The sequence below is a fragment of the Ranitomeya variabilis genome, chromosome 4, assembly GCF_051348905.1.
Source record: "Ranitomeya variabilis isolate aRanVar5 chromosome 4, aRanVar5.hap1, whole genome shotgun sequence".
Taxonomy (NCBI): domain Eukaryota; kingdom Metazoa; phylum Chordata; class Amphibia; order Anura; family Dendrobatidae; genus Ranitomeya; species Ranitomeya variabilis.
The window spans coordinates 243382038-243394959 of NC_135235.1; the positions used below are offsets into that span (position 1 = coordinate 243382038).

General features: G+C 44.5%; 1 protein-coding gene across 2 annotated transcripts in view; it reads right to left on the reverse strand.

Moving 5' to 3' along the window:
- The window catches only part of EPHA8 (EPH receptor A8), a 123722-nt gene that overhangs the window by 50720 nt on the left and 60080 nt on the right, over window positions 1-12922 (reverse strand). The window lies entirely within an intron of this gene.

Here is a 12922-nt window from a genome sequence, read left to right on the forward strand (position 1 = left end):
GCCCACGAATTCGGAGCGCACTTCGGCCCCACAAAGACCTACCAATGGTTACAGCGGTATGTGTATTGCCCCCGGTTGGAGCTTGTGGTGGAAGAGGTTTGCCGGCAATGTCGAGTATGTGACCTCATTAAGAGTACTGAACAGAGGGCACCCATCCAGACCATACAAACTAAGGAACCGCTAGAAGTCTTGATGATTGACTACCTCTTCGTGGAGCACTCGGCCCGGGGGCTGCAATACTGTTTGGTAATGACCGATCATTTCTCTAAGTTCGCAGTAGTCACTCCGACTAGAGACCAGACTGCGGAATCGGCGGCGCAAGCCATCTGTCAAGACTTCATCCGGGTGTACGGGTGCCCAAAGCGCATCCACTCCAACCAAGGCGCATGTTTCCAAGGCAAGGTCATGGAAGAATTGTATCGCATGTATGGCATCGAGCGGTCCCGGACCACCCCTTACCACCCTGAAGGCAACGGAGCTTGTGAACGCTTCAACAGAACCTTACTTCAAATGCTGAGAACGTTGGAGGAGGATAAGAAGGCGTGTTGGCCAGACTATCTGCCAGAATTGGTCTGGACCTACAACAATCGGGTCCACGCCACCACGGATTATACCCCCTATCTACTGTTGTTTGGAAGAGCTGGACGAGAGATCATTGAGCTGAATTTGGAACAGCCAAAGGGGCTGATGGAGCGAACTGTCACCTCATGGGTGAAAGAACATCGGCAACGATTGCAAACGATACGGCGGTTGGCGGGTCAGCAACTGCAAGAAAAAGAACATATGGGCCGCAAACCGACTCAAGAGTTACCGCTCCAACCTGGAGACCGAGTATTAGTCAGAGAGAAACGCCCTAAGGGAAAACTAGGTGAGAGATGGGAAGTACAGCCGTACAAGTTTATCGAGCGAGTGTATGCTAACGGCCCTGTCTACAAGGTACAAATTGAGAATGGGGCATCCGCCCCTAGAGTACTTCACAGAAATATGCTGCGGCCTTGCTGGTCTGAGGTCTGTTCTACCCCATTGAAGGCGCCACTCCACTCCACTTCCTGAATCTGTCATGCCTGATGGCCAAATCGATGATGAGTGGTGGACCGTCCCTGACACAGTAGGGGGTCCTCAGCCGCACAGAGACGGTAATCCCATGGATGTACCAGTACCGCCATGTGAGGACGAGACCAGACAAGAGCTCACGATGTCTCCTGCAACAAGTGTTCCTCTGGAAGATAGTCAAGCCTTGCCTGACAGCCAAGAGCTTCGGAGATCCCAGAGGTCTAATGCAGGGGTTCCACCAGTCCGATATGTAGAACCGTGTGCTCTGTCTTTTGTTACACCTTTGTTGCCTCCTCTATAGGTGCTGTTTCCGCATTGCACATTCCTCCATTACACTTTGACGCTGATGCTGTGATGGCCGAGGACGACCATCATTAAGAAGGGAGACATGTAAGAGAGTGGTGCTGTTATGGACAGTAAGGAACACGCTGTCACTTTAAGAGGCTGCACCCCCTTGCCTGGGGAATGGAATGTTCTGCTTCTCCCCTGCTCTAATCGTTGTTATGAACTGGTCGGTGCAGAGTGCAGGTGTGGAGCTGTAGCAGCGTGTGTGAGCTGCAGCTGCTGGAGAGAACTTTGTGCTGTTTGCTGCAAGAAAGGTTACACAGCTTGAGATGGACTGCGTTTGTGAAATAGACTTTTCTGGTTACAGCAAAGGTGGCTGTTCTGTGCTAGTTTGTGAAGCCACGAAGATACTGAGAAGGGGACTTACAGTTTCCAGGAGCATCCCTAGGATCCAGAAGAAAGGAGAAGACCACACTTCGCAGAGCTGACAGGAATCCGTGTGCACCACCGTGTTGGACTTCTGGGGGCCCCCTGGGACTGGACCTGAGTCTCCAACATCACCGTGAGTCTGTTCCTGTATGGTGCACCAGTTAGGGCCTAGTGCAGGCTTCAGTAGTCAGTACACGGTGGGGCCTGTTTAGTAAAGGCCAGGGAGGTTATACATAGAGTAGCATCGTTATTTGTTCATTGTTTAAAGTTGCTTGTGAGACAAATTCTGAGTCTGTAAATGTCGGAGCACTGTGCTATTTTACGGACAAGATAACTCATATACATTGTCTTTTGCTATTGTAAACCCCTGTTTGCATCTTCCTTGTTCCTTTCATTCCTTGCCTCCCAATAAATCTATCCTTTGTTGTTTGCACTTCATCTTGTGTACAGTAGTCTTCCTGCACAGTGGTGGTCCCCCGGCCATCGCTTCAGATATTTAGCCCACTTTATTATTTGGGCCTACTAACTGTGTCTGCCACTCATTACAGTTTTTCCTCCACTGAACAAAGCAATGCCACCTGTTTAGTCCTGTTACCAATTTTGAACTGCATTTAGCCTACTTTATTATTTGGGCCTATATCTGTGTTTCCTCGTCATCCTGCCCATTGCCCTGCCACTGCTAGATGAGTCTGCTGGTACATTGACCCAGACCACTACATTCCCCTTGCACTCTACACAGCCAGAATCTGACCCTGCTGAAAGTCAGGTTCCCCTTCCCGCATACTATACCACCTTACACGGGGACAAAGAGGAAGGTGCAGATGAAAGTGTAGGTTCCTTCATCAGGTGGCGACGTCACTGGCACAGGGCCCCTCATAGTACGCAAAAGTGTCTCTGCCAGTGGGAGGCGCCACCCGCCGTCAAACACACCGCCGTACTATGAGGGGTCCTGTGCCAGAGCCAACGAGTGGGCCCCCCCGCTTACTCAGGATCACAGCACTTGCAAAGTTGAAATACTTACCTCACCCTGCTCCACCACCGTGACTTATTCCGCGCTTCCAGGGCCCACGAAAGTCTTGAGCCAGCCCTACCCCCCCCCCACAACTTTAGCCAAATGACCCCCAGTTTTCAATGCCTAACTATTATAAAGTAAATTAAGATTGACAAGCTTCAGTAATAAGAATTGATGTTTTTGGCATTAAAATGGGCACTGTAGGTGTTTTCCTGTCCTCCACTCACTACCGACTTTGATTCCCCATTGACTTGTATTGGGTTTTGTGTTTCAGTCGGCCCCCGACTTTTCGCAATAATCGGCCGATTTCACCTGACCCGACTTTTGACAAAGTCGGTTTTCGCGAAACCCGACTCCATCCGAAAAAAGAAAAAGTCGCTCAACTCTAGTAACATCACCTAGAATAAAGTTTTCACTTGAAAACTGTTTGATTTCATATTGTAATAAGCTGATAATGCTTATAACTTCACAATTGACCATTTTTTTGTTCAAAATAAAAAAAAAAGGTTGAAAACTCTGCTGTGCATAATAATTTGGAACATGCATTTTGAGCGTTTATTTTTTTTTTTAAAGATTCTGTTTTCATAGGCAGTTTGTTCCAAAACATTGCAATTATAGAATAGTAGATGACTGGAAAATAATAATGACTGCAATTCAGATAGGTAATTTAGAGAAAATATGAGGAAATATTATTTGCATAATAATTTGGAACACAGTGTATACTTTGTGGGATGGGGTTATAAACCCCCTTCAGTGTGCAGCTGTAACAGAGCACCTAGACCATCTTCAGTGTGTAGCTAACTCAGCAGGGGTGTCAAGTCTCAAAGCCTGTGAGTGACAGATCTCACACGTTGAGTCATCTCCAACTCACAGTAGGCCAAAGGCTTCTTGCACTATAGAGTCATGCTGTAGGTGCCAAAGAATATTCTAGAAACATGATTCCATAAAGAGTTATGGAGATGCTATACATTCTAGCTGTACATCACATATATGTCCGAGATCCCCAAAGCATGGTGAACACCTGCTTGTGTCTTTACCCGTTCTAGCACCCAAGGGTATGGAGAATCATAGAACAGCCAGTTGAAACCAAATAACAGAGCTGTGTTTGGTCTTAACATGTAGCAGGGGCTGGATCTAATGGCACCAAAACTGATTCCCTAGTACCGTCTAAGGCCTCTTTCACACATCAGTTTTTTAGAATCAATCACAATCCGTCAAAGTTTTGAAAGGACGGATCCTGTACAGATTGTAAAAAACTGATGCACTGGATCCGTTTTTCAGGTGACGGACACAGAATTTACGACAGATCCGTCAAACGACGGATGAAACGGAAAGCCATCCGTCACAATCCGTCGCTAATATGAGAAAAAAACGGATCCAGCAGCAACATTTGCTGGATCTGTTTTTTTCACAAAACGACGGATTTTGACGGAAACAAAAAGACTGAAGTGTGAAAGAGGCCTAATAAAGAATTATGACTCATCTTAAGTCTTGCAGTTTATAGCTGCTAAGAGGCAAGGGGAGTGGATTTAGGTTCATCTCAGAGAGCAGGAGGGGAGTGACCCAAAGGGGATGAAGGCTAGTGTAAGGCCATATGGTCTCTATCTCTGGTATGCTTGCTGGTCACTTCAAAAATGGGGGCAGCGTTGAGTAATGTGCTAAGAAGGGACCAAGGAGACAGCTGGCAGCCCATCCCCCCTGCGGCCCAGCACACACATGGTCCAATATCAACCTGATAATTGACATATTCTGCTTATATGTCTTCTCCTTCCACTATTGTATTTGCACATCTGACCATTATATACAGCTCTGGCAAAAATTAAGAGACCACTGCAAAATGCTCAGTTTGTCTGATTTTTCTCTTTATAGGTATATTTTTGAGTAAAATGTAAATTGTTCTTTTATTCTATAGTTCTAGTTTTATTCTATTGTTCTTTTATTCTATAAACTTCTGCCAACATGTCTCCGAATTTCCAAGCAATAATTTTTGTATTTTTTTCTGACAAAGAGAAATGGTCAAAAAATTTTTAAAAACCCAGTGCTTTCAGACCTCAAATAATACAAAGAAAACAAGTTCATAATCATTTAGAAACAACAATACTAATGTTTTAACTCAGGAAGAAATCAATATTTTGTGGAATAACCATGATTTTTAACCCCTTAAGCCACAAGGGTGGTTTGCACGTTAATGACCGGGCCAATTTTTACAATTCTGACCACTGTCCCTTTATGAGGTTATAACTCTGGAGCTTCAACGGATCTTGGCGATTCTGACATTGTTTTCTCGTGACATATTGTACTTCATGATAGTGGTAAAATTTCTTCGATATAACTTGCGTTTATTTGTGAAAAAAACGGAAATTTGGCGAAAATGTTGAAAATTTTGCAATTTTCCAACTTTGAATTTTTATGCCCTTAAATCACAGAGATATGTCACACAAAATAATTGATAAGTAACATTTCCCACATGTCTACTTTACATCAGCACAATTTTGGAACCAAAATTTTTTTTTGTTAGGGAGTTTATAAGGGTTAAAAGTTGACCAGCAATTTCTGATTTTTACAACACCAATATTTTTTAGGGACCACATCACATTTGAAGTCATTTTGAGGGGTCTATATGATAGAAAATAACCAAGTGTGACACAATTCTAAAAACTGCAACCCTCAAGGTGCTCAAAACCACATTCAAGAAGTTTATTAACCCTTCAGGTGTTTTACAGGAATTTTTGGAATGTTTAAAAAAAAAAATGAACATTTAACTTTTTTTTCACAAAAAATTTCCTTCAGCTCCAATTTGTTTTATTTCACCAAGGGTAACAGGAGAAAATGTACCCCAAAAGTTGTTGTACAATTTGTCCTGAGTACGCTGATACCCCATATGTGGGGAGGAACCACTGTTTGGGTGCATGGCAGAGCTCGGAAGGGAAGGAGCGCCGTTTGACTTTTCAATGAAAAATTGACTGGAATTGAGATGGGACGCCATGTTGCGTTTGGAGAGCCCCTTATGTGCCTAAACATTGAAACCCCCCACAAGTGATACGATTTTGGAAAGTAGACCCCCTAAGGAACTTATCTAGATGTGTGGTGAGCACTTTGACCCACCAAGTGCTTCACAGAAGTTTATAATGCAGAGCCGTAAAAATAAAAATCATATTTTTTCACAAATATGATATTTTCGCCCACAATTTTTTATTTTGCCAAGGATAAGAGAAGAAATGTTAGGGATCGAGTTCCCACCTCTGCACAGGGGGAATCTCGGGCCATCTCCGCTGCGGTCTCCCATTCTTCTACTGCCGCAGTGGAGCCTGCTCAGCGGAGACGTCGGTCCTAGCGTCTCGCTCAGTCTGACTCTGTGCAAAGAGTTACTGCTACCTTTCCTGCTTCTGCCATTGAAGTCAGTGCTGGGCAGCGGCGAGCAGACGCTTCTGGGACTAAGTCCTGCTTTTCTCGTTCTGAGCATGCCCACAGTAAGATCTCTCAGTGGAGATCAAGGGTCACATGATCAGGTACTGCAGCTAAGGCCATTGGTCCTTCAGGAAGGTCCTGTAGGTGCTCACGCTCTGTGGCAGCCTCTCATTGGTCCTTCTAGAAAGGTCCTGTACGTGCTGCAACTATTTAAGGCTCGCATGACCGCACGGCCATGCGCTAGTATTGTCCTTTGTTATGTGCTTTGCGCCAGTGTGGTCACGTGAGAGTGTGTTCAGGGACCCGGCTGAAATAAGCCCCTAGTATGCTGGCACCTCCGGCGAGGATTTTGTGTTTGTATGTATTCAGGGACCTGGCTGAAATAAGCCCCTAGAATGCTGGCACCTCTGGCGAGGAGTTTTGTGTGCATGCGTGACCACTGACTGCTCTCTGTTTGGGCAGTTAGCCTGTGCCTCTGTGAAGTCTTACAGGGCACAGTGCTTTGCTTTCACGGCTACTCGGTGAATTAACTCTGTTAGTCCATACCGCCATATAGTGCCGCCGTTTGCTAGCAGCAGGTACTCCTGCACCGTGGACCCCGGGCTGCGAACTCACCAATATCAATAAAAACATCTCTATTTACTCGGTGCGTTCCGCTAGCCCTAACAAGAAATTGGACCCCAAAAGTTGTTGTGCCATTTGTTCTGAGTACGCCGTTACCCCATATGTGGGGGTAAACCACTGTTTGGGCGCATGGCAGAGCTCGGAAGGGAAGGAGCGCCGTTTGACTTTTCAATGCAAAATTGACTGGAATTGAGATGGGACGCCATGTTGCGTTTGGAGAGCCCCTGATGTGCCTAAACATTGAAACCCCCACAAGTGACACCATTTTGAAAGTAGACCCCCTAAGGAACTTATATAGATGTGTGGTGAGCACTTTGACCCACCAAGTGCTTCACAGAAGTTTATAATGCAGAGCCGTCAAAATTAAAAATCATATTTTTTCACAAATATGATCTTTTCACCCCCAATTTTTTATTTTCCCAAGGGTAAGAGAAGAAATTGGACACCAAAAGTTGTTGTGCCATTTGTCCTTAGTATGCCGATACCCCATATGTGGGGGTAAACCACTGTTTGGGCGCATGGAAGAGCTCGGAAGGGAAGGAGCGCCATTTGGCTTTTCAATGCAAAATTGACTGGAATTGAGATGGGACACCATGTCACGTTTGGAGAGCCCCTGATGTGCCTAAACATTGAAACTCCCCACAAGTGACACCATTTTGGAAAGTAGACCACTTAAGGAACTTATCTAGATGTGTTTTGACAGCTTTGAACCCCCAAGTGTTTCACTACAGTTTATAACGCAGAGCCGTGAAAATAAAAATTCTTTTTTTTTCCACAAAAAATATTTTTTAGCCCCCAGTTTTGTATTTTCCCAAAAGTAACAGGAGAAATTCGACCCCAAAAGTTGTTGACCAATTTGTCCTGAGTACGCTGATACCCCATATGTGGGGGGAACCACCGTTTGGGCGCATGGCAGAGCTCGGAAGGGAAAGAGCGCCATTTGGAATGCAGACTTAGATGGATTGGTCTGCAGGCATCATGTTGCATTTGCAGAGCCCCTGATGCACCTAAACAGTAGAAATCCCCCACAAGTGACCCCATATTGGAAACTAGACCCCCCCAAGGAACTTATCTAGATGTGTTGTGAAAACTTTGAACCCCCAAGTGTTTCACTACAGTTTATAACGCAGAGTCGTGAAAATAAAAATTAATTTTTTTCCCACAAAAATGTTTTTTTAGCCCCCCAAATTTTTATTTTCCCAAGGGTAACAAGAGAAATTGGACCCCAATAGTTGTTGTCCAATTTGTCCTGAGTATGCTGATACCCCATATGTTGGGGTAAACACCTGTTTTGGCGCACGGGAGAGCTCGGAAGGGAAGGAGCACTGTTTTACTTTTTCAACACAGAATTGGCTGGAATTGAGATCGGACGCCATGTCGCGTTTGGAGAGCCCTGATGTGCCTAAACAGTGGAAACCCCCAATTCTAACTGAAACCCTATCCCAAACACACCCCTAACCCTAATCCCAACCATAACCCTAACCACACCCCTAACCCTGACACACCCCTAACCCTAATCCCAACCGTAAATGTAATCCAAACCCTAACCCTAACTTTAGCCCCAACCCTAACTGCAGCCCCAGCCCTAACCCTAATTTTAGCCCCAGACCTAACTGTAGCCCTAACCCTAACTGTAGCCCTAACCCTAGCCCCAACCCTAACCCTAGCCCCGCCCCTAACCCCAACCCTAACCCCAACCCTGGCCCTAACCCTAACCCTAGCCCTAACCCTAGCCCTAATGGGAAAATGGAAATAAATACATTTTTTAAATTTTTTTTATTTTTCCCTAACTAAGGGGGCGATGAAGGGGGGTTTGATTTACTTTTATAGCGGGTTTTTTAGCGGATTTTTTTGATTGACAGCTGTCACACACTAAAAGACGCTTTTTATTGCAAAAAATATTTTTTGCGTTACCACATTTTGAGAGCTATAATTTTTCCATATTTTGGTCCACAGAGTCATGTGAGGTCTTGGTCTTGTTTTTTGCAGGACGAGTTGTCGTTTTTATTGGTACCATTTTTGGGCACGTGACATTTTTTGATCGCTTTTTATTCCGATTTTTGTGAGGCAGAATGACCAAAAACCAGCTTTTAATGAATTTCTTTTGGGGGGGGCGTTTATACCGTTCCGCGTTTGGTAAAATGGATAAAGCAGTTTTATTCTTCGGGTCAGTACGATTACAGACATACCTCATTTACATAATTTTTTATGTTTTGGCGCTTTTATACGATAAAAACTATTTTATAGAAAAAATAATTATTTTTGCATCGCTTTATTCTGAGGACTATAACTTTTTTATGTTTTTGCTGATCATCCTGTGTGGTGGCTTGTTTTTTGCGGGACAAGATGTCGTTTTCAGCGGTACCATGGTTATTTATATCCATCTTTTTGATCGCGCGTTATTCCACTTTTTGTTCGGTGGTATGATAATAAAGCATTTTTTGCCTCTTTTTTTACGGCGTTCACTGAAGGGGTTAACTAGTGGGACCATTTTATAGGTTGGGTCGATACGGACGCGGCGATACTAAATATCTGTACTTTTACTGTTTTTTTTATTATTTAGATAAAGAAATGTATTCATGGGAACAATATTTTTTTTTTCTTAATTTAGGAATTTTTTTAAAATTTTTCTTTTACACATTAAAGATTTTTTTTTTTCCTTTGTCCCAGGGGGACATCACTGTATAGTGACAGATCGCTGATCTGACACTTTGCAGAGCACTGTGTCAGATCAGCGATCTGATGTGCCCTGCTCCTGGCTTACCAGCGCCTGCTCTGAGCAGGCACTTGGTAAGCCACCTCACTGCAGGACCCGGAAGTAGCCCCGCGGCCATTTTGGATCCGGGGCTTGCAGGGAGGAGACGCTCGGTACAAGGTGAGCACATCGACTTGTACCAATCGTCTCAGGGAAGCACGCAGGGAGCCCCCTCCCTGCGCGATGCTTCCCTGTACCGCCGGAACACTGCGATCATGTTTGATCGCAGTGTGCCGTGGGTTAATGTGCCGGGAGCAGTCCGTGACCACTCCTGGCACATAGTGCCGGATGTCAGCTGCGATAGTCAGCAGACACCTGGCCGCGATCGGCCGTGCTCCCCCCATGAGCGCGGCCGATCGCATATGACGTACTATCCCATCACTGGGAATTAAGTCCCAGGTCACCTTGACGGGATAGTACTTTATATGGGATTAAGGGGTTAATCACAGCTTTCATGCATCTTGGCATGCTTTCCACCAGTTTTTCACACTGCTTCTGGCGCAAAAATGTAAGCAGTTCTTCTTAGTTTGATGGCTTGTTACTATCCATCATCCTCTTGATTACATTCCATTCAATGGGGTTTAGGTCTGGAGACTGGGCTGGCCATGACAGGGATTTTATTTAGTGGTCTCTTAATTTTTGCCAGAGCTGTATATGTAACCATCATGTTTATAGTGTATTGTCTAGTGTGCCCTTAAGTCGATTAAATATATAATTTAATCTTGGGCTGCTCTTTTATCTTGATCAACGAATACATACAGTACAGACCAAAAGTTTGGACACACCTTCTCATTTAAAGATTTTTCGATATTTTCATGACTGTGAAAGTAGAACATTCACACTGAAGGCATCAAAACTGTGAATTAACACATGTGGAATTATATACTTAACAAAAAAGTGTGAAACAACTGAAATTATGTCTTATATTCTAGGTTCTTCAAAGTAGCCACCTTTTGCTTTGATGACTGCTTTGCACACTCTTGGCATTCTCTTGATGAACTTCAAGAGGTAGTCACCGGGAATGGTTTTCACTTCACAGGTGTGCCCTGTCAGGTTTAATAAGTGGGATTTCTTGCACTATAAATGGAGTTGGGACCATCAGTTGTGTTGTGCAGAAGTCTGGTGGATACACAGCTGATAGTCCTATTGAACAGACTGTTAGAATATGTATTATGGCAAGAGAAAAGCAGCTAAGTAAAGAAAAACGAGTGGCCATCATAACTTTAAGAAATGAAGGTCAGTCAGTCCTAAAAATTGGGAAAACTTTGAAAGTGTCCCCAAGTGCAGTGGCAAAAACCATCAAGCGCTACAAAGAAATTGGCTCACATGAGGACCGTCCCAGGAAAGGAAGACCAAGAGTCACCTCTGCTTCTGAGGATAAGTTTATCTGAGTCACCAGCCTCAGAAATCGCAGGTTAACAGGAGCTCAGATTAGAGACCAGGTCAATGCCACACAGAGTTCTAGCAGCAGACACATCTCTACAACAACTGGTAAGAGGAGACTTTGTGCAGCAGGCCTTCATGGTAAAATAGTGGCTAGGAAACCACTGCTAAGGACAGGCAACAAGCAGAAGAGACTTGTTTGGGCTAAAGAACACAAGGAATGGACATTAGACCAGTGGAAATCTGTGCTTTGGTCTGATGAGTCCAAATTTGAGATCTTTGGTTCCAACCACCATGTCTTTGTGCGACGCAGAAAAGGTGAACAGATGGACTCTACAAGCCTGGTTCCCACCGTGAAGCATGGAGGAGGAGGTGTGATGGTGTGGAAGTGCTTTGCTGGTGACACTGTTGGGGATAGATTAAAAATTGAAGGCATACTGAACCAGCATGGCTACCACAGCATCTTACAGCGGCATGCTATTCCATCCGATTTGTGTTTAGTTGGACCATCATTTATTTTTCAACAGGACAATGACCCCAAACACATCTCCAGGCTGTGTAAGGGCTATTTGACCAAGAAGGAGAGTGATAGGGTGCTATGCCAGATGACCTGGCCTCCAAAGTCACCAGACCTGAACCCAATCGAGATGGTTTGGGGTGAGCTGGACTGCAGAGTGAAGGCAAAAGGGCCAACAAGTGCTAAGCATCTCTGGGAACTCCTTCAAGATTGTTGGAAGACCATTCCTGGTGACTACCTCTTGAAGCTCATCAAGAGAATGCCAAGAGTGTGCAAAGCAGTCATCAAAGCAAAAGGAGGCTACTTTGAAGAACCTAGAATATAAGACATAATTTCAGTTGTTTCACACTTTTCGGTTAAGTATGTAATTCCAGATGTATTAATTCATAGTTTTGCTGCCTTCAGTGTGAATTTACAATTTTCATAGTCATGAAAATACAGAAAAATAGAAAATACAGAAAAATCTTTAAATGAGAAGGTGTGTCTAAACCTTTGGTCTGTACTGTATGTCTGTTTTTTGGTTTAACTTTCCATGCTGCCAGGACTGTTTCCGGCCTGTTATAATCCTGTTAACGGACCGGGCTTATATCTAACGAGGAACTGGTGGCAATCCTATGGGGCTTTCACTGCTGCTAATGAAAAGGGCCTTTCAGCGTTGTGAGTAAGTGTGGTGTCACGTCACGACAGCATGGGCCACATCCTATCACTTTCCTTGCCTCCCTGGGCCAGTGTGGGCAGGGGGTGTCTGTGTAAAACTGTACCAAGCTGACCTTCTATGTCCCAGGGGGTGCGGAACGTTCCATTGGTGAAAGTGGGGAGACCACATCACGTGATCCGTCTGACGTAATAGTGATGTCAGGTGGGGTGGAGATGTGCAGGTTCCTCACATGGTGGCAGCAGTGGTATTCTGTGTGAGCTCTCTGCTGACAGCCTTCAAACTGTGTCTGCTAACAGTAAAGTCTTCTGAGACAATTCATGTGTGGGGCTCACTCACAATTTTGCCTAAGAACACTGCCATGAATAAGGAATGAGATCTAAATCTCCTCCAAGAGCAAATTCTCCCAATATCCAGGGGCAATGTATTGATGAATCATATTTTTTCCAGCATGATGGCGACCATGTCACAGGGCAAAAGTGAAAACTAAATTCTGAGTCAATAAACAGAAAGTTCCCAGATGTTAATCCCACTGAAAACCTGAGGTCCATGCTCAAAAAGTGACAAAAGGAAACCCAGAAAATGTTATAAACTCAGTTACGATGAGACATGAATAGGCAGCCATCTCAGGATCTGCCCAGAAGCCGATACTCAGCTACCAGGGTGAAAGTGAGAAGTTTGAAGATTAATGGAGATTAAGGGGCAGCACAGGGAATATTGAGTCTTTAGAGAAACTTAAAGTATTTGTCAATAAAAGTGTAAAAACGTATTAAATATGTCAAGGATAACAGCTGAGAGATC